Here is a 25,736-nt window from a genome sequence, read left to right as displayed (position 1 = left end):
GTACTCAAGGAGAAACTAATTTCAGCACCAATTGTGATTGTGCCTGATTGGAGTCAACCTTTTAAAGTTATGTGCGATGCAAGTGACTTTGCAATTGGAGCAGTGTTGGGGCAAAGGCGAGACAAGCTATTTAGAGCCATCTATTATACAAGCCGGACATTAAATGAAGCTCAATTGAATTATATGACAACTAAGAAGGAGATGCTTGCTGTGGTGTTTGCTTGTGATAAATTTCGGTCTTACCTCATTGGTACAAAGGTGATAGTGTTCACTGATCATGCAGCACTTCGCTATTTGTTTGGCAAGAAGGATGCTAAGCCTAGGTCAATTCGTTGGATCCTACTTCTTCAAGAATTTGATTTGCAGATTCGAGACAAGAAAGGAAGTAAAAATTTAGTGGCTGACCATCTCTCTCGGTTAGAGCAAGAGGAAGAAAAAACAGATTCAATGGTCCAAGAGGCATTCCCTGATGAGCAGTTGTTTGCATGTGAGATCAAGCTTCCGTGGTATGCTGATATTGTTAACTACCTAGTTTGTAAAGTTTACTTACCATCAACGTAAGAAGTTTTTGCATGATGTGAATTATTATCTTTGGGATGAGCCTTTGTTGTTCAAAAGATGCCCTGATCAAATCATTAGAAGATGTGTGCCAGAAGAAGAGATGCAAGACATCCTCCATCATTGTCATTCATCATCATATGGAGGACACTTTGGAACCACCCGTACAGCAGCTAAGGTACTTCAAAGTGGGTCCTTTTGGCCTTCTATTTTTCGTGATAGTTACACTTTGGTGAAAACTTGTGATCGGTGCCAACGTATAGGAAATATTTCAAGGCATCATGAGTTACCACTGAAAGGTATCTTAGAAGTTGAGTTGTTTGATGTTTAGGGAATAGATTTTATGGGGCCTTTTCCTCCTTCTTTTGGTTTTGTTTATATCTTATTAGCAGTTGACTATGTGTCAAAATGGGTGGAAGCAATTGCTACAACAACAAATGATGCAAAGGTAGTGCTTAAATTTCTGCACAAGAATATATTCACAAGATTTGGCACTCCACAAGCTATTATTAGTAATGAAGGGACTCACTTTTGCAACAAGTTGTTTGAGAATCTTCTTTCTAAATATGGTGTAAAGCACAAGATAGCACTTGCTTACCATCCTCAAACTAATGGCCAAGCTAAAATTTCAAATAGAGAAATCAAGAACATCCTTGAAAAGACGGTCAAAACCAATAGAAAGGATTGGGTGAAGAAGCTTGATGATGCTTTGTGGGCATACCGTACAGCCTTTAAAACACCTATCGAGATGTCTCCATACCAATTAGTGTTTGAAAAGGCATGTCATCTTCCTGTGGAGTTGGAGCATAGAGCTTATTGGGCTGTAAAAAAGTTTAACTTTGATTTGAAGGCAGCAGGTGAAAAGCGACTTCTTCAATTGAATGAGATGTAAGAGTTCCGGAATGATGCATATGAAAATGCAAAGATCTATAAAGAAAGGACGAAGAATTGGCATGACAAACAGATTCTTAGGCGAGAGTTTGCACCAGGACAACAAGTTTTACTTTTCAATTCACGACTCAAACTCTTCCCAGGAAAGTTAAAATCAAGAAGGATAGGTCCTTATACAATTCATGAAGTTTTCTCTTTTGGAGCAGTAGATTTGAAGGACAAGACAAGGAATATTTTCAGAATTAATGGTCAGAGATTGAAGCACTACTATGGAGAACAAATGGAGAGGAACTATGCATTTATTCCTCTTGGAGATCCTAATTGATGATGATTGAAAAGTCTAGCTGTAGACTTTAAAACAAGCGCTTATGGGAGGCAACCCATAGATCTATCTTTCATTCTTTAATTTATTTTATTATCTTTATTTATTTAGTTTTAATAATTTGGTTTTTGATGCAGATTTATTTAGCATGAATAAAGAGCTGAAAAAATTTTAAACTACGGAAGATTCATCATGAAACCAGGGAAGTTCATTTTATTTCTTCAATCCTTTTTACTTTTGCATTACAATGAGGACATTGTTTAGTTTAAGTTTGGGTGTGTAAACTCCTATAGTCATTTGATCCTCTTGTTTTCTAAGTCTTGGGTTATTGATGGGTTGTTTGATTCTCTTACCAAGTATGCATTGGAGTAAGATTGAATTCTCTATGACTCTGAAATTTGTGATTGAGGATGGTTTTGAGAAAAATTTTCAAAAATTTCTTTTATATCAAGTGGAGTTTTGTGGGTACTTTGGTTTAAATATTTGACCTTGAACATAATTGAGCACATAGTCGTTTTTTCTCTTATTTTATTTTGCTTATGAAGATAAGAAGTTGAATTAATTGAAAGATAGAAGTTCGATTTTGCTTTGCTCTAGATCCGTTGATGGGTCCTTGAGGCAAAATCCTAGTTGAGACCAAATATTAGAGAAATGATCTAGGCATTTCTTTAGCATAACCAAAAAGCTTTCCCAGTCGTCCTAAATATCATGCCATCATTACATGGTGTGTTTCCATAGTCAACCCCCTTGAGCCTTCATAAGCCTTTATTTATTCTTTGAACTAAATAAATCATGCCCGCTCTAAGCCTGAAAAACAATGAATCTACCTTTGATAGTTTGAGAAAATACTTTGGTGGAGAGTTACATTTAAAAGAGAAGATTTGTTTCATGATGAACTGTATTATATTTGCTCTGTTTGATCAAAGAAGAAGAAGAAGAAAGAAGAAGAAAGATAGTAAAAAAACAAAAAAACAAAAAAAAAAACAAAAGACAAAAAACAAAAGAAAAAGAAGTCACTAAGCGGAGTATGTATCACCTTAGATTTTGTTAAAAGAATTGTTGGTATTGATTCAGTGATTACAGCAACAATAATGCCACAAGTATGAGCATATTGCTAAGAAAGAGCTATGATTTGAATCATGTGGGTATCTCTTTTAATGTTCTTTTCACTAAGTATTTTCTCAGTTTGCTTTGATTTTCCATATCCAGTTCTTTCTTAACCCTCACCCTGTGGCCTATCATTACAACCTTATTAAAGACCTTTTGATCTCTAATTTTGGTGTTGACTACATTAGTTGAGAGGATTTCTGAAAATTGGACTTATGGGGTTAAGTTTTAAGAGAATTCTTCTGATTTTGGTTGTTCTATTTTTATCTGAGTTTGCAGGTGGTTTAAGGTTAAATTGACTATAGCGCACACACACTCAAGGTCTTAGCTTTAGGTTGAAGTAAACGCCTAACTCTTGCTTGACAAATTGTAAAATTTTTTATTGATTTTCTTGCTATCTTTGATGTTAAAAGAGTAAGATACTAGTGATGAAATCTAAATTCATAAAAACTTGGTGAGTGATGATACTTCTCTTTGGGGTCAAGTTGATTTTACCTAAACTATCATTTGCTTTTCTTTTTGTTTGAGGACAAACAAAGTTGTAAGTTTGGGGGTATTTGATGATTTGCAAAATTTCGTATTGCAGATTTACAAGATCGCTCGAGCATAGGCTTTTGGCCGCTCGAGCGAATTCAGATAGATTCAAACGCTCGACTGCCGCTCAACAGTTAGCTCGAGCGGGTTGCGGGAAAACAAAGATCGCTCGAGCGAAGGCTTTTGGCCGTTCGAGCGAAGTCCGGCAGAGTTGAACGCTCGATGTGCGCTCGACAAGCCGCTCGAGCAAATTTAGGCAAAGTCGAACGCTTGATTCTCGCTCGACAGCCTGCTCAAGCGAACATCGTATTTTGACAGATCAAGGATTTTCCGCCGTCACACCATATAAAAGTGATTTTTCACTCTATGGCCGTACTTTTTGACTGGAGAACACTTTTTGGGACAGAAAAAGACAGCTAGAAGGATTAAAATCATTTGTTTTTGGAGAAGGACTTCCACATATTGCACGTACGTTGGAATCATACACGAGCACAGACGGGAGAAAAGCATTGAATCATTTCCCTGAGTTTTTGAAGACGAGTTGCGGTTGCGAGGAGTATTTTTTAACATTTATTTTCTTCCAATATTCTCGGAACAATTATGGTGAATTCGTTTATGTTGAATTTCATTTCTAGCATGAGCTAAATTTTATTTATTCTAGGAAAACGATGTAACCTAGCTCCGAACTATGCTTGATTGTCTATGCTAATTTAAGGCAATTCTCTCTTTGTTTATCTGATTTATTTTGAGTTTATTGCTTCTAATTAACTGGTCATTGATTAGATGATATTTAATCTTGTGATTTACTATCAAAAGAGGGAATCATAGGGTAGATCTTGAATATTTCAGCATAGGTAAGTATAGAGATCGAAAGACTTGTATGAACCTATGTAGTAATTAAATCATTGGTCTTATTGCTTTCTTGATTATTTAATTTGCATATTCTTGTGCGGATTGATGAACAAGAATAATTTCCAATTGACTACCGAAAGAGGCTGTTGAATGAATTAGAGATTTGCTAATGAACAAAAGAATTAAATTAAATTAGCTGGATGAGAAAAGCATAGTGAAGAATTAGGTGAAATCGATTTCCTAGAAGTTTTCTTTCCCATTAATTTGATCTTCGAACGTCAGTTTTATTTCCTTTGCGTATTTCTCTTTAAGTTGATCTTAGTTTAATTTGTAACTACAAAAATCTTAGTGATTCCTTTAGATAAAATCGAGATTAGTATAATTTTGGTATTTGGCGAAAGTAAGGTACCAATCCCTGAGGACGATTCTCTTCTTATCACTTTATTATAAAACTACGATACTGTGCACTTGCAGTTTTGCACCGATCATTAATCTAATAAATTTTAATTGTTATAGTAGTATTATAATATACTATATAGTTTATTATAATTTGTATTATATTAGTTCTTAATCTAATAAATTTTAATTGTTATAGTAGTTCTATATTATACTATATAGTACTTATTTATATTATATTTACTAATAATATACCATATATTAGATTATAATTTGTATTAGGGATTCTTAATCTAAAAAATCTTAATGTTATTATATAATTTCAAATATAATAAATATATTGCATATATTGCACAACAAATAATCACACTACATATTATATATAATATGTATGTATGTATATAAATTCTTTAATCACACATATTACACAATAAACAATCCATCACACATATTACACAAATAATCCACAATAAACAATCCTTCACTCATATTACACAAATAATCCACAATAAACTATATATCAAAAATTTCACAATAATAATCCTTCAACAAAATTGACAACAAAATTTAACAATAGAGTTTAGTATAATATACCTTGTGCTCACAATATCCTCCTCTTGCAAATCACAAGTTTTCAACAATCCACAACAAACAATCCTTCAAAAAATTCACAAAACTAGGTAGTTAAATACATATAAAACAAATTGACAAATATAATATAAATTGTAAATACATTAAGCTTTGAAAAATTTACCTTAGTTTCTCCTTTAGGAGGAAAAAACAAATACACAACAAAAATAAACACAAAATGTCTCCCTAACTCAATCTATCTCACTCTAACCCTCTCTCACTCTAACACTCTCTCTATCCTCTCTCACTCATCTGTCTCCTCTTCTTCCTCTCTCTCTCTCTCTCTACAACTCTGTGCTCACTCTAACCCTTCATGCACGGGATGAAGCAGATGGATCTGCTTTTTCGTGCGTGAAAGTTTTATATTCTACTTCTAATACAATAAACGTTCGGACGTTATGAACGTCCGAACGTTTCACTCTCTTGCTAACGTAATATATTTAACGTTCGAACTCTAAGTTATTCCGTTCAAATTCTGAACAATACGTTCGAACATATTTATAATTCCGCCCACGTCGTCAATTTAACGTTCGAACTTGAATATAAAACGTTCGAGCATTTTAGGGTTCCAAACTTAAGCGGGAAATCACCCGCCCATTTTTCAAATACGTTCGAACGTATAACATGTATGTTCGAACATATTTGCACTATAATGTTATCTATTATTATATCTTATATTATAGTATTTCATGTAAACTCAATTTTCATTGATTAAGTGAAAAAATAATCTTTATTAATTGTATATTATATATCATCTATATAATATGGTAAATCTACTATATATATAGTAGTATATAAACTATAATATTATATTAAATATTATATAAATATGAACATATTATATTATACTAGTATATATTAATACTATTATATAAAGTCTTATGTGATATATATATTAACAGTATATATTATACTATTAATATATAATATATAATATATTATAATGTAGTCTTATATAATATAGTACTATAGTCTATATATAGTAGTACTATATACAAAATAGTCTATATATAGCATATATACTATATACTACTATAGTTAATGTATCTTATATACTATAGTAGTATACTATATATATAGTAGTATATAGTATAGTATATCATGTAGTATATATACTATAGTTGTATATATACTATACATACTATAAACAATATTATATTAAATACTATATATACTACATATATTTAATATATATTATATATACTAGATAGTATATATATTAATACTATTATATATACTATATGATATAAATAGTATCTATATATATAGATAGTATATCTATTAATATAATATACTATTATATATATACACTAGATTATATATTAGAATATATATATAATATATATACTATATTATATAATATATAATATATATTATAGTACTCTAATATAATATACTACTATAGTATATTATATTAGTGATAATATAGTTATAATACATATACTATAATATATTAATAATATATACTATATTATAGTATATAATATATACTATAATATATACTAAATATTATAATATTTAATAAATGGCTTACTATAAAATACATCGTGTATATTTTGTTTAATAAATATTAGATAAACTATACTATACTATAAGTATATATTATGTAGTTATTATCTATATAATATAATATATATAATATCTTACTCCATGTGATATTTAATAAATTATATATATATACACTATACTATAGGTATTATATATTACTACTGTTATATATAATATATATTAATATATACGTATATAATATTTACTATATTATATAGTTATTATATATTTGTACTTCGATAACTATATAAATAATATAATTTACTTCGTACTCATTCGAATGTCATTCGTTTAACGTTCGGACATTTCAGTATAACGTTCGCACGTATAACACCAATACGTTCGAATGTTTTGTAAATGTTTGAACGTTAACTGTATATATAGTCTTCACCGACGGCCGAATAAACTCATTTCGTCGTTTCTCCACAATCCGTGCGTCGTTTCTCCGCCACGCTCACTGCCGCATCCGCCGCCATACGCCACCGCAACCGTCACTAAAAGGTAATGTGTCCTCCCCGTCTCCTCTAGATGTTTATATGTATCGATGGGTTATTATATTCGAAACCCACCCAAGGCCGAATATTCTTCTTAAATTTCTGGCCACCATTGGTTGTTAAACCTTAAACAACCACCATAGAAACATTCCCCATAGCCTATAGAGTAGTTTTATGGGTTTTTTTTTTTTTTTTTTGGCTTTGAAACGCACGTTTCAAAGCTTTCGGAAATGGTTGAGTTGACTCAACCATTCTATCTCATACGTTTGAACGTTACAAAACAAATGTTCGAACATGTGACGTTTAAGTTTTTTATGTCCGAACGTTACGTTGTAACATGCGAACGTAAAATTTCACCTTCAAACGTTTTTATCCAACGTTTTCAGTGGACGTTGGATAAAACGTCCGAATGTAAACCGTTCAAATTCTTCCGTTAGCAAACACGTCCGACCGTGTGACATTTCAAGTTCATTACGTCCGAACGTTAAAGTGTAACGTTCGCACGTCACTATGCGAATTTATTAAATGTACTCTCGAACGTTTAAATATGACATTCGATACATACGTTCGCACGTAAATAGAACATTCGAACGTATAAATAAGACGTTCGGATCAGATTTATGTTGTTGAGTACGTTCAAACGTTTCTTCGAAGTTACATTCGAACGTATATTTATATTCGGACGTCATTTTGTTATATTAGTTTGACTAAGTACGTTCGAATGTTAATGGTTTACGCTCGATTATTTAATATTACGTTCGAACGTCAAATCATTGTACATTCCGACGTAATTTATTTCTAAGTAGCATAATTTTATAGTTCGAATGTCAATTGTGTAACGTTCGAACGTTTCTTTATTTAATTTAATTTCTATTTTCTCCTCTTCTTATAGTCTATTTTGGGTATTTAAATAGTTGAATTTTTTAATATATTTACTGTCAAAATTATGTAAATTTATAATGATGATATTTTAATTTTGTATAATCCATATATGTCATAATATGTATACATATCTACAAAAATTTAAGGATTTTTTTATTATATTTTAACTTGTATTTTTTTTTTTCTCAGGATATGGCTCACTTTATGACAAGGAGGAAACGAGGGAGGGATGAAGATAATCCGGACATTGCTCGGCTTGGGGCACGAACTGTCATGGGTGAACGAGAAATTTTGATTAATCAGTTCGATGAGCTGAGCTGGGAGCGAAAGACGCTCAGAGACGTCTTTGTCACGAGAGGCTGGGTCCCAATTTGCACATTGAGGGAAAGATTTACCCCTCAATGGTCTGGGAGTTTTATATTGGGATGGCCACCATGCCTAACGATGCATCATCCCATACCGTCACTATACGTGGTATATAGTTTGAGTTCTCGACAGATTTTATCGCCGAGTTTCTCCAGATTTCCCAGATACTGCCTAAGGCGACAACTGCTCAAGCTGGTGACACAGCAGCTGCATTTGCTCCTAGCATATTTGAGGCAGATCCAGCCACTTCTGCTTCATCTATGGGCCCTGTTGACACTATGCCCAGTGAACAGGAAGATCGGCCCAAAGGCAAGGATATTGCTCCAGAGGTTGGTGATGACGAGCGGGATCAGGATTTCTACATCCTCACTGGCATAGACCGCACAAAGTGGATAGGCCGAACTCCTTCAGCCAGAATCAGTTGCTGCCTTTCTTCTGCATGTTACAAATTTTTGTTGCAACAAATATAGACCCTATGGCACATAAGACCACATTCAGTCAGGCTCGCGCACAGTTCCTTATTTGCTTGGCACGTGGAGATCTCATTGACTTGCCACTCGTTATATTTGAGCGGATCCGTTACGAGGCCAGCATTGTTACGACAGATAATCTCTCGTACGGAGTCATCATCAGCCGCTTCTTGCTAGCCCGGGGAGTGCCACACCAGGCAGAGGAGATGGTACTAAAGCAAATGAGCCCCATCGACATCACCAGACACCGTCGAAGCATTGCACAAGGGAGAGGCTCAGCTCGGAGTCATGCTGCTACTGCTGCTATATCAGATCTTGTTCCTCCGACCGAGGCTGGGGCCGGTGTTGCTCCCCCGTTTGCGAATACTAGCCAGCAGCCGGTGACTGCATCTGCAGGGGATGTGCGACCTACTTGGGTTGATGCAGTGATGACAAATATGAAGGCGCATATAGACCGACAGATCGATAGACAGATTGCACATATAGATCAGGCTGTCGCACATCTTGCAAATCATGTAGATGTGCTAAATAATAAGGTTGAGACATTGACTGAAGAGTTTCGATCTTTTGTAAACCTGCAATACTTCTAAATGTCATTTGTTATTATATAATCATATTTTGTTTTCTATTTTCAACATATGTAATTGACAATATTATTTAATGTATGTATTGTAGCTTAATTTATACTCTCAATGACGATTAATATATGCAACCTTAATATTAAACAAATATATATTATGATTAATTTTTGCAAATTAAAATATAATGTTCGAACCTTACAAATATACGTTCGAATCTTAGTGGATACGTTCGCACGTAATTACATATAATGTTCAAACGTTGGCGCTAAAATTTTTACGTTCGCATGTAAATATGCGTAACGTTCGGACGTTATTGTGACGTACGAACAAATTAACTAAAACATTCGAACGTTAAAAATTTCTTCCCTAACATTTAGTGACAGTTCTCACAAACAGTCACAAAAAATGACTTTTAGTGACGATTTAGAGACTGTCACTATCTTCAATCCGTCACTAAAACCTATATTTGTTGTAGTGAGCATGAGGGAGTGTGCGGCAGTGAAAATTAATACAATTGACACATCAACGTTGAGCTAATTATCAAGACTCACTTTATGAACTTATTTGATGATAATCGAAGCAAAAACAAAATGTAAACACACTGTCAAGTACAAAGGAAAAGTACTGGTGTGGAAGAAAGAAACATTAAAAAAAAAAAAAAAAAAGGAACTTGCACAGCTTGGGGAGTCAAAAGAGGTGGCTCTAATACCATGTTGAAATAGATAGTGTTTTGGAGAATCATATGATTGTATATTTCTGTGTTTGTAAAACTATACAAAGTAGGCCTATATTGAATATGGCCAAAGTAAATAGGGGAATACAATGAAAAATGAAATATTCTAACTTAACATAATTACAAGAAATTAAGAATATTAGCACAATATTCTAAGAATATTATATATAATCTAAAACACATATATATACACTAACAAATGCTTTGGCCACTCTAAGGCGGTCCCAGATATTTTTTAATTAATTTTTTCATTTTTTATTTAACTAGTGATTAAGAAAATATTTTCTAATAATGTTTTGAATTTCTTTTAATATTTAAAGGTATATAAAAAATGTAAGAAATAATATTTTAAAAAAAATGATATAGGACCAAATGGCCTTGTTAGTTGAACCTCTCGGGCTACACCGTCGGGTGTAGCACTCATGGAGGAAATATTATATACTGTTCATACAATACTCATTTAAATATTGCATAATCATTACCCCCCCCCCCCCCCCTTTTTAATCCTATTTGCTTTTTACCCGTGTACGAAGATAAAATATTAACTTGAAATGTCAACTTGGTACTGAGAAAATCGAAGGGGGATAAGTAATTGGCTAGTTGCGTGGACCGTACGTATATCTTAACTCAGATTGGGGGGCTCGTGCATTTTTCTTTTCTGCCGAGGTTGAAGTGACCCAATTCCACTAGTTGTTGCTCGTGCATTTTTCTTTTCTGCCGAGGTTGAAGTGACCCAATTCCAGTAGTTGTTGCCTCCTGCTGTATAATGCATACAAGGATTAGTTAGAATATTTGATCCCAGTGATAAATCATATAATTGAGTAGTTGCTAATTTCGTTTTTTTTTTTTTTTGTTTTAATAATCCAAGCACAAAGACAATTAAAGAAAATTATATTTAAATTTACAATTTAAGAAGTACAATTTTTTGACTGATGATAAACTTATCCATTTTAGTATATTCAATAATAGACTTGTAATACTTGATAGACTTAACCGGATAAAATGAGATAACATATCATTTTGCAGGGAAGAAATCTTTGGCTAAGTCTATTGGATCTTTTATGGACTCTGGCCAAACTCTATTCTGTACAGGTTACTTGTATATTACTTTGAGAATATATAGTGCCTAGCTAGTTCTTTGAAATATAAGGTATTCTTTGAGTAACTGGTGGACTTTCGACCCGTGACCCACGTAAGTCGGGCGTGCCTATCTAGGTTAGAATGGAACGTTACACAAGAAGCTCGGGAAGTCAAGCCAGTGGAAAAGGAGGGAAGCACGACAGAGAGAATGGACGGGATAGGACTCCAAAGAATTACCAGGAGATCACGTCGCATTAAATGAATTCACCAAACTATCACGCCACATTAATGACTTATCCCAGAGAGTTTCACCACATTAAAGGCAGTATGGTGAAGGGAGCTCCGGGAGGACATCCTTTCCCCCCAAGTTGCAAAGTATGGCCTTCTAACCCTTAGGGCTGGGTATATAAGGACCCCCAGCCTTCAGGTAAATGGATCAAATTCTTCCAACCGAGCATTTTTCATTAGCTATATTTCCTACCTTACGAAACACTAAAGGATAATTATTGACTTAGGCATCGAAGGTTTTCCAGGCCATCCCAAGGCCACCCTTTCCAACCCTTTCTTTACTTGTCATCACAAGTCCAAGAAACCAAAGACTTGGACCGCTGAGAACTTGGCCCTTAGGTATATGAAACATGCCATCAATAATAGCGCCATCTGTGGGATTCAAAAAACTCTAAAAATGTGTCCTTCGTATCCAGGCAAAGACCCATTCTTAGTTAATGCAGGAACAAGAAGAAGCGGCCTAAGTCAACAAGCAACTTAGGATGGCGGTTATGGAACATCTCTTTGAAAAACTAACTAACAAGATGAATGTTCTCCGCAAGGAAAACCAAGCCCTCAAGGACAACAAAAGATTCAGCACACCACGAAAATCCGAGTGCCAGCGAGCACCAAAGTCCCAGCAGGAAGAGGGAGGTGACAACGACCAAGCTCGTTGAAAAACACAATAACGAGATGAATGTTCTCCGCAAGGAAAACCAAGCCCTCAACGACGACAATCAAGATTCAACACACCATGGAGATTTAAGTGCCAGCGAGCACTAGGAGTCTCGACAAGAAGAGGGAGGTGACAACAACCAAGAAAAAAGAAAGTACATGCAAGACGAGCTCCACAACCTCAGGGGGGAAGTATGAAGAAATGAGGAGGAGGATGGGAAGATCATCGATAGTAGATCAATTGCTCGTCAACATGGGGTTACCATACAGCGCAAAGGTGATGGAGATTCCATTACCACCAAAATCTTGGGTTCCCCCCAAGGAAGTATATGACAAGACCCAGGACCCGGTGGAGCACTTTGAAACTTTCAAGGCCCACATGATGCTGCATGGGTTCCCCAGGGAGTTGGCCTGCAGGTCCTTCCTGTTGACTTTGAGAGGACCAGCAAGAATGTGGTTTAGCTCCCTAGCGCCAAGCTTCTTAGAAAACTTCAAGGAGTTGGCCCGTCTATTGCTCACCCACTTCATGGCCAACAGAAGGAGGCACCCTACGGCATCTGACTATCAAGCAAAGGGAAGATGAGTCTAAACGTCTACCTAGCCCAATTCAATAAAGAATGAATGACCATGGAGGATCAAGATGAAAAGATTACCCAAGCAACAGTTATAGGGGGAGTATGGCCCCGCTCCACGTTCATGGCAGAACTGGCCAAGAAGACTCCCACAACCCTCTGAGAGTTTATGGACCAGGCCGACAACTTCATCAACGTTGAAGACACCCTTCACACCCTAGCTGAACTGAGGTGATAGGAGCTAGAGCAAGGGGACAAGAAGGGGAAAACCCTAACAAAAGGCCATGTTTGAGAGATGGCTGAGCAGAAACAACGAGAGGCAAGGAAGGAAGAGCCAACTGCGAGAAATGTATCATAACGACATGACGGGTCAACATTCACTGTCCAAAGGGAAAAGAGAAGACCAACCCAAGAGGAGCATCGCTACTGCACCTACCATCAGTAAACCACCCACAACACCAAGAAATGCCATTCGCATTAGGGGGACCGAGCAGCACCCAGACACCCTCCACCCCGACAAGGAGAGCAACCGTGGAGGGGACACTCCCGAGAGAGGAGCCCGAGCAGGGGGTATCGGCAAAGGAAAGTGGAGAGCCCGAGAAGAAGGGAAGCTGAACTAGAGCCACCACGAGCCCCCCCACAACAACCACACCAAGAGGTACCTCCAAGGGGAGAAATATGCACTATTGTAGGGAGCTTCACTAGTGGAGAGGCAACTTCATCCGGAGGAAAGCCCATGCAAGGGAAGCTCGATACGAGGAAGTCTACTCGGCCTCCTACCGCCCCACTAAGTACTAGAGGGGCGAACCCGCCCCCATAATTTCCTTCAGAGAAGCTAGTGGCGAGGGAGTCCCCTATCTATATGACGACGCGTTGGTGGTAACCATTAAGATTGCCAACTTTACCACAAGGAGAATTCTCATCGACAGCGGTAGCTTGGCGAGCATTTTGTTTTGGGAAGCATTCACCCTTATGGGAATAGAAGTAGCTTGGCTCCAACTGACCCTAATGTCACTCAAAGGCTTCTCAGGGGAGACAGTCTAACCAACAGGAATGATCATCTTGTCTGTCTTAGTAGGCTCCTTGTACTACCCCTATCATGGTCGACTTCTTGGTGGTAAGAGCCCCTTCCTCATATAACATCATCACCGGTCAACCAACCCTCAACAAGCTAAAGGTAATCACGTCCACCTACCACCTAAAGGTAAAATTCCCAACGTCTCAAAGGATAGGCGAAATCCATGGAGAACAAGCCTCAACACGAGAATGTTATATACAGGAGCTTCAGCCAACGGCGCCAAAAACTTGACCGGTGCAAAACTGCAAGTGCACAGTATCGTAGTTTTATAGTAAAGTAATAAGAAGAGTATCGTCCTCAGGGATTGGTACCTTACTCTTGCCAAATACCAAAATTATGCTAATCTCAATTCTATCTAGAGGAATCGCTAAGGTTTTTGTAATAGCAAATAAAACTAGATCAACTCAAGAGAAATAAGCAAAGAAAGTAAAACTGATGTTTGAAGATCAAATTCAATAGGGAAGAAAACTTCTAGGAAATCGATTTCACCATAATTCTTCACTATGCTTTTCTCATCCAGCTAATTTAACTTAAACCTCTTTTGTCTATTAGCAAATCTCTAATTCATCCAAAAGCCTCTTTCGATAGTCAATTGGAAGTGATTCTAGTTTATCAATTCACACAAGAGTATGCAAATTAAATAATCAAGAACGCAATAAGACCAACGATTTAATCACTACATAGGTTCATACAAGTCTTTCGATCTCTATACTTACCTATGCTGAAATATCCAAGATCTACCCTATGATTCCCTCTTTCGATAGCAAATCACAAGATTAATAATCATCTAATCAGTGGCCAGTTAATTAGAAGCATTAAACTCAGAATAAATCAGATAAACAAAGAGAGAATTGCATTAAATTAGCATGGACAAACAAGCATAGTTCGGAAATAGGTTACATCGTTTTCCTAGAATAAGGAAAAATTAGCTCATGCTAGAAATGGAATTCAACATAAACGAATTCACCATAATTGTTCTGAGAAGATGGGAAGAAGAAAATAAACACTGAAAAATCCTCCTTGCAGCCTCAACTCGTCGTCAAAAGCTCAAGGGAACGATTCAACGCTTTTCTCCCGTCCGTGCTCGTGTATGAATCCAACGTACGTGCAATAAATTGGAATTCCGTCTCCAAAACAAATGATTTGAATCCCTCTAGCTATGTTTTTCTCTCCCAAAGAGTGTTCTCCAGTCAAAAACCGCGGCTCTAGAGTGAAGAATGGCCTTTTATATGGTCCCACGGCGGAAAACCTAAAATCTGTCAAAATACGATGTTCGCTCGAGCGGGGTGTCGAGCGCGCGTCGAGCGTTCGACTCTGCCTGATTTCGCTCGAGCGTCCTATCGAGCGCACATCGAGCGTTCGACTCTGCCTGATTTCGCTCGAGCGGCCAATGTCTCCGCTCGAGCGATCTTCGTTTTTCAGCAACCTGCTCGAGCTCCCTGTCGAGCGGCAGTCGAGCGTTTGAATCTGCCTGAATTCGCTCGAGCGGCCAAAAGCCTTCGCTCGAGCGAACTTGTAAAATCTGCAATATGAAATTTTGCAAGCCATCAAATACCCCCAAACTTACAACTTTGTTTGTCCTCAAACAAAAAGAAAAACAAATGATAGTTTAGGCAATATCAACTCGACCCCAAAGAGAAGTATCATCATTCACCAAGCTTTTATGAATTTAGATTTCATCTCTAGTATCTTACTCTTTTAACATCAAAGATAGCAAGAAAATCAATCAAAAATTTTGCAATTTGTCAAGCAAGAGTTAGGCGTTTACTTCAACCTAAAGCTAAGACCTTGAGTGGGTGTGTGATATAGTCAATTTAACCTCAAACCACCTGCAAACTCAGATAAAAGTAGAACAACCAAAATCAGAAGAATTCTCTTAAAACTTAACCCCATAAGTCCAATTTTCAGAAATCCTCTCCACTAATGTAGTCAACACCAAAATCAAAGATCAAAAGGTCTTTATTAAGGTTGTAATGATAGGCCACAGGGTGAGGGTTAAGAAAGAACTGGATATGGGAGATTAAACAAACTGGGAAAATACTTAGTGAAAAGAACATTAAAAGAGAAACTCACATGATTCAAATCATAGCTCTTTCTTGGCAATCTGCTCATACTTGTGGCATTATTATTGCTGTAATCACTGATGTAATACCAACACTTCCCTTAACAAAATTTGAGGTAATTCACTTTCCGCTTGACTACTTCTTTTTCTTTTCTTTTCTTTTCTTTTTTTTTTCTTTTTTTATATCACTTCCTTTCTTCTTCTTCTTTTTCTTTGATCGAACAGAGCAAACCTAATACGTTTCATCATGAAACCAATTTTCTCTTTTAAATGTAACTCTCCACCAAAGTATTTTCTCAAACTATCAACGGTAGATTCATTGTTTTTCAGGCTTAGAGCGGGCATGGTTTATGTAGTTTAAAGAATCAATAAAGGCTCATGAAGGCTCAAGGGGGTTGACTATGGAAACACACCATGTAATGATGGCATGACATTTAGGACGGCTGGGAAAGCTTTTTGGTTATGCCAAAGAAATGCCTAGATCATTTCTCTAATATTTGGTCTCAACTAGGATTTCGCCTCAAGGACCCATCAACGGATTCTAGAGCAAAGCAAAATCGAACCTCCCTCTTTCAATTAATTCAACTTCTTCTCTTCATAAGCAAAATGGAATAAGAGAAAAACGACTATGTGCTCAATTGTGTTCAAGGTCAAAGATTTAAACGAAAGTACCCATAGAACTTCACTTGACATAAAAGAAATTTTTGAAAATTTTTCTCAAAACCATCTTCAATCACAAATTTCAGAGTCATAGAGAATTCAATCTTACTCCAATGCATGCTTGGTAAGAGACTCAAACAACCCAAGACTTAGAAAACAAGAGGATCAAATGATTATAGGAGTTTACACCCCCAAACTTAAACTAAACAATGTCCTCATTGTGATGCAAAAGTAAAAAGGATTGAAGAAATAAAGGAACTTCCCTGGTTTCATGGTGAACCTTCCGAGGTTTTAAAATTTTCCAGCTCTTTATTCTTGCTAAATAAACCTGCATCAAAAACCAATTTATTAAAACTTAAATAAATAAAGATAATAAAATAAATGAAAGAAATAAAGATAGATCTATGGGTTGCCTCCCATAAGCGCTTGTTTTAAAGTCTACAGCCAGACTTTTCAATCTTCCTCAATCGGGATCTCTAAGAGGAATAAGAGTACAGTTCCTCTCCACTTCATTGCTAAGTGATGTATCCTGCTGCAGGGCTCGTTCTAGGTGATTGGCTGGTGCATCTTCTTTAAAGGGCTTTTCCACACCTTGCTTAATGACATCAACCCAGAAGCAAGTGCTTGGCTCTTCTGGAATTCTCATGGCTTGGTAAATTTTGAACATAACTTCTTCCTTGTTCACTCTCAATGTTAACTCACCCTTTTGAACATCAATCAAAGCTCTTCCCGTAGCCAAGAATGGTCGACCAAGAATTAGTGGGACTTCTTCATCTTCTTCCATGTCTAACACCACAAAATCAGCAGGGAAGATAAATTTATCCACTTTTACCAATACGTCTTCTATGATTCCACGTGGATACTTGATGGACCGATCCGCTAGTTGCAAAGAAATTGTTGTAGGCTTCATCTCTTCAAGTCCTAATTTCCTGCAAACAGAAAGTGGCATAAGATTAATGCTAGCACCAAGATCACATAAAACTTTATCAAAAAATGAATTTCCAATAGTGCAAGGCAAAGTGAAACTCCCCGGATCTTTCAATTTTTGAGGCAATTTCTTTTGAAGAATGGCACTGCATTCTTCAGAAAGCTTCACTGTTTCAAACTCCTCCAACCTTCTCTTCTTGGAAATGATGTCTTTCAGGAATTTGACATAGTTTGGCATTTGTTCCAAGGCATCTGCAAAAGGAATATTAATGTGAATTTTCTTAAAGATATCCAAAAACTTAGAAAATTGCTTATCTAGTTTTTGCTTTTGAAAGCGCTGAGGGTAAGGAAGTGGAGGAGCAAGAATAGGAGGATTGTCAGGAAATGAAATTGTGGGAGGCAAGTCGGTCTCCTCTAGTGTATCATTGACAATCTCCTCTTCTTCTACTTGATCTTTGCTTTGGCCATTGTTCACAACTGTAGGGGTGGACTTGCTCTCCTTCAATGGTGACCTCTCTATTTCTTTTCCACTCCTAAGTGTGATGGCCTTGCATTGTTCCTTTGGATTCACTTCAGTGTTGCTGGGAAAAGCTCCTCTTTGTTGGGCATTGATGGTAGTGGCTAGTTGCCCAATTTGCACTTCAATATTCTTTATAGCAGCTCCCATATTGCTACAATGAGTCTCAATGTTGTCCAACCGTGAATCAGTCTTTTTAAACCTTGCATTGGTCTCCTGAACAAAGGAAACCATGGCATCCTCAAGTGACATCTTCCTCTCGCTTGGTTGGCTATCAAATCCGGGAGGATGTTGAGGTTGCAACACATTCTTGGTATTTCCATATGAAAGATTCTCATGATTTCTAAGCCCTGGATGATAGTAATTTGGCATAGGATTACCACGATAGTTGTAGTTCCGATTGTTGACATATTGAACTTGTTCTTGACTCGCCTCATTGCTTTGAACTATCATACTTGTAGATGCTACATATTCTGTACTTTGTGGTATCCTTTGTGTTGTCAAGGCTGAAATCTGATGAGATAGAGTAGCTACTTGAGCGGAAAGAGCTGCTATCGGCTCCAAGTCATGAATTCCAGCAACCTTCTTAGCCAAAGTCCTCTCAGTTGGCCATTGATAGTTGTTTGAGGCCATTTCCTCCAAAAGTGCAGTAGCACCTTCAGTTGTCTTCGACATCAGAGTTCCACCAGAAGCAGCATCAACTATAGTTCGAGTTTGCCCATTTAACCCATTGTAGAACATCTGAACTTGCAACCAATCTGGCAATCCATGTTGTGGGCAACGTCGAATCAAGTCCTTATACCTTTCCCATGCTTCATAGAGTGACTCAAAATCATTTTGCTTGAATTGGCCAATCTCACTCCTGAGTTGGGCTGTTTTGGCAGGAGGAAAGAATTTAGCAAGAAACCTCTCAGCCATATCCTGCCAACTAACGATGCTTCCCGGTTGTAGAGATTGGAGCCAACCTCTAGCCTTGTCCCTCAAAGAGAAGGGAAACAATCTCAGTCTAATGGTGTCTTCAGTAACACCATTAATCTTCACAGTATCACAAATCTCCAAGAACATAGCCAGGTGAATATTGGGATCATCAAGTGGTGATCCACTAAATTGAGCCTGCTGCACCATGCTAATCAAAGCTGGTTTGAGCTCAAAGTTGTTGGCATTGATTGGCTGGCGCATTATGCTCGAGTAATTTCCATTCACAACTGGCCGTACATAGTCCTTCAAGGTGCGTGGTAGTACCTCACGATCTTCTTCAGCCATAGCTAGTATCTTATTTCTTCTTAGTGATCTAAGAGTTCTCTCAATCTCCAGATCAACAGGAATAATATCACGAGATCTAGCACGGCGCATCCAACGTCAAAAACACACCTGTAGAACAAATTAAAACAAATGTCTAAATTAAAACCAAGATTACTTTGTATCGATATTGACGAAAAGAATAAGAATAAACCAATCCCCGGCAACGGCGCAAAAAACTTGACCGGTGCAAAACTGCAAGTGCACAGTATCGTAGTTTTATAGTAAAGTAATAAGAAGAGTATCGTCCTCAGGGATTGGTACCTTACTCTTGCCAAATACCAAAATTATGCTAATCTCAATTCTATCTAGAGGAATCGCTAAGGTTTTTGTAGTAGCAAATAAAACTAGATCAACTCAAGAGAAATAAGCAAAGAAAGTAAAACTGATGTTTGAAGATCAAATTCAATAGGGAAGAAAACTTCTAGGAAATCGATTTCACCATAATTCTTCACTATGCTTTTCTCATCCAGCTAATTTAACTTAAACCTCTTTTGTCTATTAGCAAATCTCTAATTCATCCAAAAGCCTCTTTCGATAGTCAATTGGAAGTGATTCTAGTTTATCAATTCACACAAGAGTATGCAAATTAAATAATCAAGAACGCAATAAGACCAACGATTTAATCACTACATAGGTTCATACAAGTCTTTCGATCTCTATACTTACCTATGCTGAAATATCCAAGATCTACCCTATGATTCCCTCTTTCGATAGCAAATCACAAGATTAATAATCATCTAATTAGTGGCCAGTTAATTAGAAGCATTAAACTCAGAATAAATCAGATAAACAAAGAGAGAATTGCATTAAATTAGCATGGACAAACAAGCATAGTTCGGAAATAGGTTACATCGTTTTCCTAGAATAAGGAAAAATTAGCTCATGCTAGAAATGGAATTCAACATAAACGAATTCACCATAATTGTTCTGAGAAGATGGGAAGAAGAAAATAAACACTGAAAAATCCTCCTTGCAGCCTCAACTCGTCGTCAAAAGCTCAAGGGAACGATTCAACGCTTTTCTCCCGTCCGTGCTCGTGTATGAATCCAACGTACGTGCAATAAATTGGAATTCCGTCTCCAAAACAAATGATTTGAATCCCTCTAGCTATGTTTTTCTCTCCCAAAGAGTGTTCTCCAGTCAAAAACCGCGGCTCTAGAGTGAAGAATGGCCTTTTATATGGTCCCACGGCGGAAAACCTAAAATCTGTCAAAATACGATGTTCGCTCGAGCGGGGTGTCGAGCGCGCGTCGAGCGTTCGACTCTGCCTGATTTCGCTCGAGCGTCCTATCGAGCGCACATCGAGCGTTCGACTCTGCCTGATTTCGCTCGAGCGGCCAATGTCTCCGCTCGAGCGATCTTCGTTTTTCAGCAACCTGCTCGAGCTCCCTGTCGAGCGGCAGTCGAGCGTTTGAATCTGCCTGAATTCGCTCGAGCGGCCAAAAGCCTTCGCTCGAGCGAACTTGTAAAATCTGCAATATGAAATTTTGCAAGCCATCAACACGCAACATGAATATGCGCCACTCATACAGCTACAACAAGCTCTTGTCAGGATCCAAACTGTCCCAACTGAAGGGGGAGAGGAGCGCATATAAGGAAAATGAAAAGCAACTCAAGTCCTTCAGTAATTTCGTAAATTTAATTCCCTACTATATAAACTTTGTTTAATGAAAAATGCTAGTCCTTTTAAAGGATTCAGTGAACAAATCTCCGGTGAAAATTACCTCCTTCAAACATCAAATACTCACTGACCAATTACCTCCCCACAGGGTAACAAAAAGATGGGTGTAATGCCGAAAGCTGCTTTATCCCTCCACGGCCGAGTGCAGGCTTGTTCTCAAATAACCCAACACACCTTACCTTCCTCTTGGGCGTCAACTAACGAGAGTGGGTTGAGTCAGACATACTGCCTGAACAGCTTTACCTCCCCCAAGGGTACCAAAGGGCGAGATGAGCCAGAGGCCATCTCGACCCTCTCATGAGGAGAGCGAGTCCAGCCCTGAGGTTACCTGAACTACCACATTCCACCACGACGAAGAGTGGGCACGGCACCAGCTCAACCCTCACCTACCTTCCCTACGATACCAATGAATGGGAGCAAGTTTAGTCAGACACACTACCCGAACAGACTACCTCCCGTAAGGATCAACAAGCAGGACTAACCCCTATGGAGGAGAGTGGGACCAGCCCTGAGGCTGCCTAAACATTGCCCCATCCCACCATGGTGAAGAGTAATCTAGTTTTTAGGTAGTCGACTAATTACCTTCCCTAAGGGAATGAAGAGGGAGAGGGTGGTTTGAGGTGCCTCTACCTCTCCCTCAGTAGAGGGCAGAACTATCCTCAACAGTCTGACACACCTTACCTTTCTAGTAGGTGTCGACCAATGGGAGTGGGTTCAGTCAAACATACTGCTCGAACAGCTTTACCTCCCCTCAAGGTACCAAAGGGTGAGATGAGACAAAGGCCATCATGACCCTCTAGCGGGGAGAGCAGGTCCAGCCTTGAGTTTCCCAAACATTACCCAATTCTAGCATGACAAAGAGTGGGTGCAGTGTTACGCCTAAACTTTGACTCAAACTAGTGAACTAAAAATTTAGTACAATTTTACCTGCAAGTATACAAGTGTTGTAGTACTTAGCAGGGTGAATCCACATGGTCGAATCAACAGGGTCGGCCTACCCACTTCTCCGCTTGATCTTATTGTCCTCCTTCCTTGGATCCACCAATCCATGTAGTGTATCTTCAGCATTAACAAAATCATCCACCCTATCCATGAATTCCCTGAGGGTGGAAGGAGTTTTTCTAGCCAATTCAGCCATGAAAGGACTTCGTGGCCAGATTTCTCCTAGGAGGGCAGTAAGGGTAATCTTCTCGTCCTGGTCGTCCGTTGTTAACCTTTCCTTATTAAAACGGGTAAAGTAGGCCTTCAGGTTCTCATCCTCCTTTTATTTGACAATTAGCATATAGGTGGCTGGGCGCCAACGCCTCCTAATGGGCATAAATTGCGTAAGGAACTGCATAGCTAGTTCTTCGAAGCTGTTTATTGACCATCGCCCGAGAGTCTCGAACCACCCTCTTGCTATCCCTTTAGGGTTAAGGGGAAAGGTCGACGAGCAATCTCCCCAAGAAAACCATAAAGTGTGATGTGGGTTTTAAAGTTCTCTAGATGGTCCACCGAATCTTTGGACCCATCATACATATCTATTTGGGGTAACTTGAATTTTGGCGGGAGTAGCATTACCATAATTTTTTCATTGTATAGCAAATCAGTTTGGTTTAACAAGCATTCTACCAAGGAAGATCCCCCCGTGTTCTTCGTCATCTCCTCATACTTTCCTGTTAGACTTCGTAGCTCATCGTGCATCTTTTTCTTCTTTGCCACTATGAGGCTCAACTCTCCATTGTAATGAGCTTTGCCTTCACCCTGCTCACTTTGACCACTGTGACCAGGTGCGGTGATGTCATTGAATTCTAAGTTCTTTCACCATAAATCATCGTTTTCTTTCTTCAAAGCCTCCATGGCCTCCAAGGCCTTCTTCAGCTTTTCTTCAATCGCTACTAGTTGTACTTCCATGGTCGTTGGCAACGTATCCATCTCATGGTTTGCTAAGGAACAAGTTACAGTCGACATGTAAGAACCAAGTTGATATACAATGAGAAATTGGACCCATATCCCACAGACGGTGCCACTATTAAGGACGTGTCCCACCACCTTAAACGTAACCGTTCACCTGCAAGATGTAAGAGAATGTTGGCTAGATATGCCTACAAACATTTCGCTCCTTAAGTCAATAGAGAATCTTCTCCAAGTAATCAAGAATTCAGATCGAGATTATCTTTGAAATTACCTAGAATATAAGTTAAATTATATCAGCATTACAATTGGATCACGCTCACATGATATATATCTCAAGTGATGTTTATCAACGTGAATTATTTCATAATAACCAAAAGAACCGCATACATGCACGAAATTATTATCCCTCCATGCAAGGTGACGCATGTATCCCTACTAGGCCTAAGGCTTTTAGTTTGGGCCGTGTGATAAAGAGTCTTCTCTGTTGGACTGGAACCACTAAATGGGTCCTCTACATACTTTAAAAGAAGTATCTATTCCAAGCAAAATTAATCTTATACAAAACACTTTAAAAACTTAAATTATTTAAAAGAACAAATTAAATATATATAGGATGTTTTTGTAAATTGGAATGGGACTTTGTGGTATTTGCTATAGTAAAAAGGAATGATAATGTAGAAATGGGACTGAGGACACGAATCATAGGCATGCTCCAATTATAAAGGTGGAGGGAGGTTCCAGTTCCGTGCCACCTAAATAGGTCACCCTCAGATGTAAGGGGCAACCAATTGCAGAGGTTACATGTTTAGATAAGATTTCCTTTTATATAAATATATATCTATCTATTATAATAAGTGTCTATCTCAAATGAACAGTAATGAACAATATTTTTCTTGTTTTTGTTGTATAGTTACATTTTTACCCTTGAGTTGCTTTTACTTTTAAACTAATAAAAAACTCTGCTTTTACTTTTACATTTTTGCCCCTTAATCTTCTAATACAACAAGTATTAATTGCTAATTAAAAGTTTTTGCCCCTTGATCTTCTAATACATAGAATTTTTTTTTTTTTTTTGTGTTTAATCTTAGTTAAATAATTATTATGATTATTTTTAATATTTCTGAGCTTGAGATTAATTGAACAGTATCCCAAAGTGTAGAGATGAGAAATATCTCGTAGTAGTTAGGTGGGGATCTAAGCGACACTAATTCCATCCGACCCCATTGCTTTGAAATTTGATAGCTTGATTGCATTACTTATTATTTCTACCCACCACTTCCAACTCCCAATATTAAACTTCCCCTCCCCTAAAAAAAGTACAGAAATAGGCAAGTTGAGTGTCAAAATTCCTACCATTTTTTTTAACTTTTAAAAATATTTCTCAAAACTTGATTATTTCTTTTACAGTAATATTTTTATACATGGGTTCTAAATATTTAAAAAAAAAATATGCAAAATTTACACAATTTAATACTGCAAATATCATTTTTGTTTATTTTATTGTACGACAATTGTTAGATCATACTCAATGTGTTCGACCTGAAAGGAAAAAGAAAATTAATAATACATACACAATATTTTCTACAACCATTTTACAATTTAGTGTATGTTAAAAAGTACAGTAAATTCAAAATTTTAACTAAATAAAAAAATCAAAATTAAATTAAAAAACTTAATAACTATGACGCCCCCAAATTCCGTTTGGGATCGGACGGACATTTGAAGCGTCGAGACATGCAACACAAGGTTACCTACCCCCGTTCATGATATATAAGATGCAATGTTCCTAACATGCATCTAACAATATGCAATATTCGCAGCGGATAAATTTTTTCTTTAGCAATACTATGCACCAAATTGAAAATATCTCAAATGCTTAAAACATACTTCATACATAAAAATCCATTGAACAACTAAGATCACAACACTAGTCCAAAATGGTTATGATCCAAAAAGTACTAGAGATGCAACTCAATCATACAAGTAGTAATTTACGTTAATTATTATATTAACATTGATGTCGCACCGTCGCTTAGTCAACTGTGTCTAGTTGATCAGCTCCTGATTCTCCTTCAAATCCTGTAACAAGATTTACCATTCAGGGGGAATGGTAGTTGGGACTACCAAAGTGAGATTTGATTACAAATCTCAGTAAGTTAACAAAAAAACTTCCACACAAGCTAATGATGCATGGATGACAGAAAAAGCATAAATGCATAATCAAATTCATAAGTAATTAAAGCATAACTTGGCGTACAATATAGCATAATTGACATAACTTAAATTGAAACATGAATTGAACTTGACTTGATATGAACTTGATCTGAAACTTGACTTAGCATGAATTTGCTCTAAAACTTGAATTAACATGAACATGATATGAAACTTAACTTATCATGAACTTGTTCTGAAACTTGACTTAACATGAACGTGATATGAAACTTGAGTTATCATGAACTTGTTCTGAAACTTGACTTAACATGAAAAATACATACTCCACAGTTGTTATGGCCCCATGTATTCTACACAAACTTGACTTAACATGAAAAATACATACTCCACAGTTGTTGTGGCCCCATGTATTCTACGTGTAAATACATACTCCACAGTTGTTGTGGTCCCATGTATTCTACGTATAAATACATACTCCACAGT

At 37.2% G+C, this 25,736-nt stretch overlaps 1 non-coding gene across 1 annotated transcript; it reads left to right on the top strand.

Moving 5' to 3' along the window:
- Positions 1-18,965: 18,965 nt before the first annotated feature.
- LOC122283484 lies at positions 18,966-19,072 on the top strand. Its single transcript, XR_006230887.1, has one exon. It is a non-coding gene; the product is annotated as a small nucleolar RNA R71 (small nucleolar RNA).
- The last annotated feature ends 6,664 nt before the right edge of the window (positions 19,073-25,736 follow it).

This window comes from Carya illinoinensis, chromosome 11 (assembly GCF_018687715.1).
Source record: "Carya illinoinensis cultivar Pawnee chromosome 11, C.illinoinensisPawnee_v1, whole genome shotgun sequence".
Classification (NCBI taxonomy): domain Eukaryota; kingdom Viridiplantae; phylum Streptophyta; class Magnoliopsida; order Fagales; family Juglandaceae; genus Carya; species Carya illinoinensis.
The sequence above is the reverse complement of the archived record's forward strand: the minus strand, read 5'-3'. Positions and strand labels throughout refer to the sequence as shown.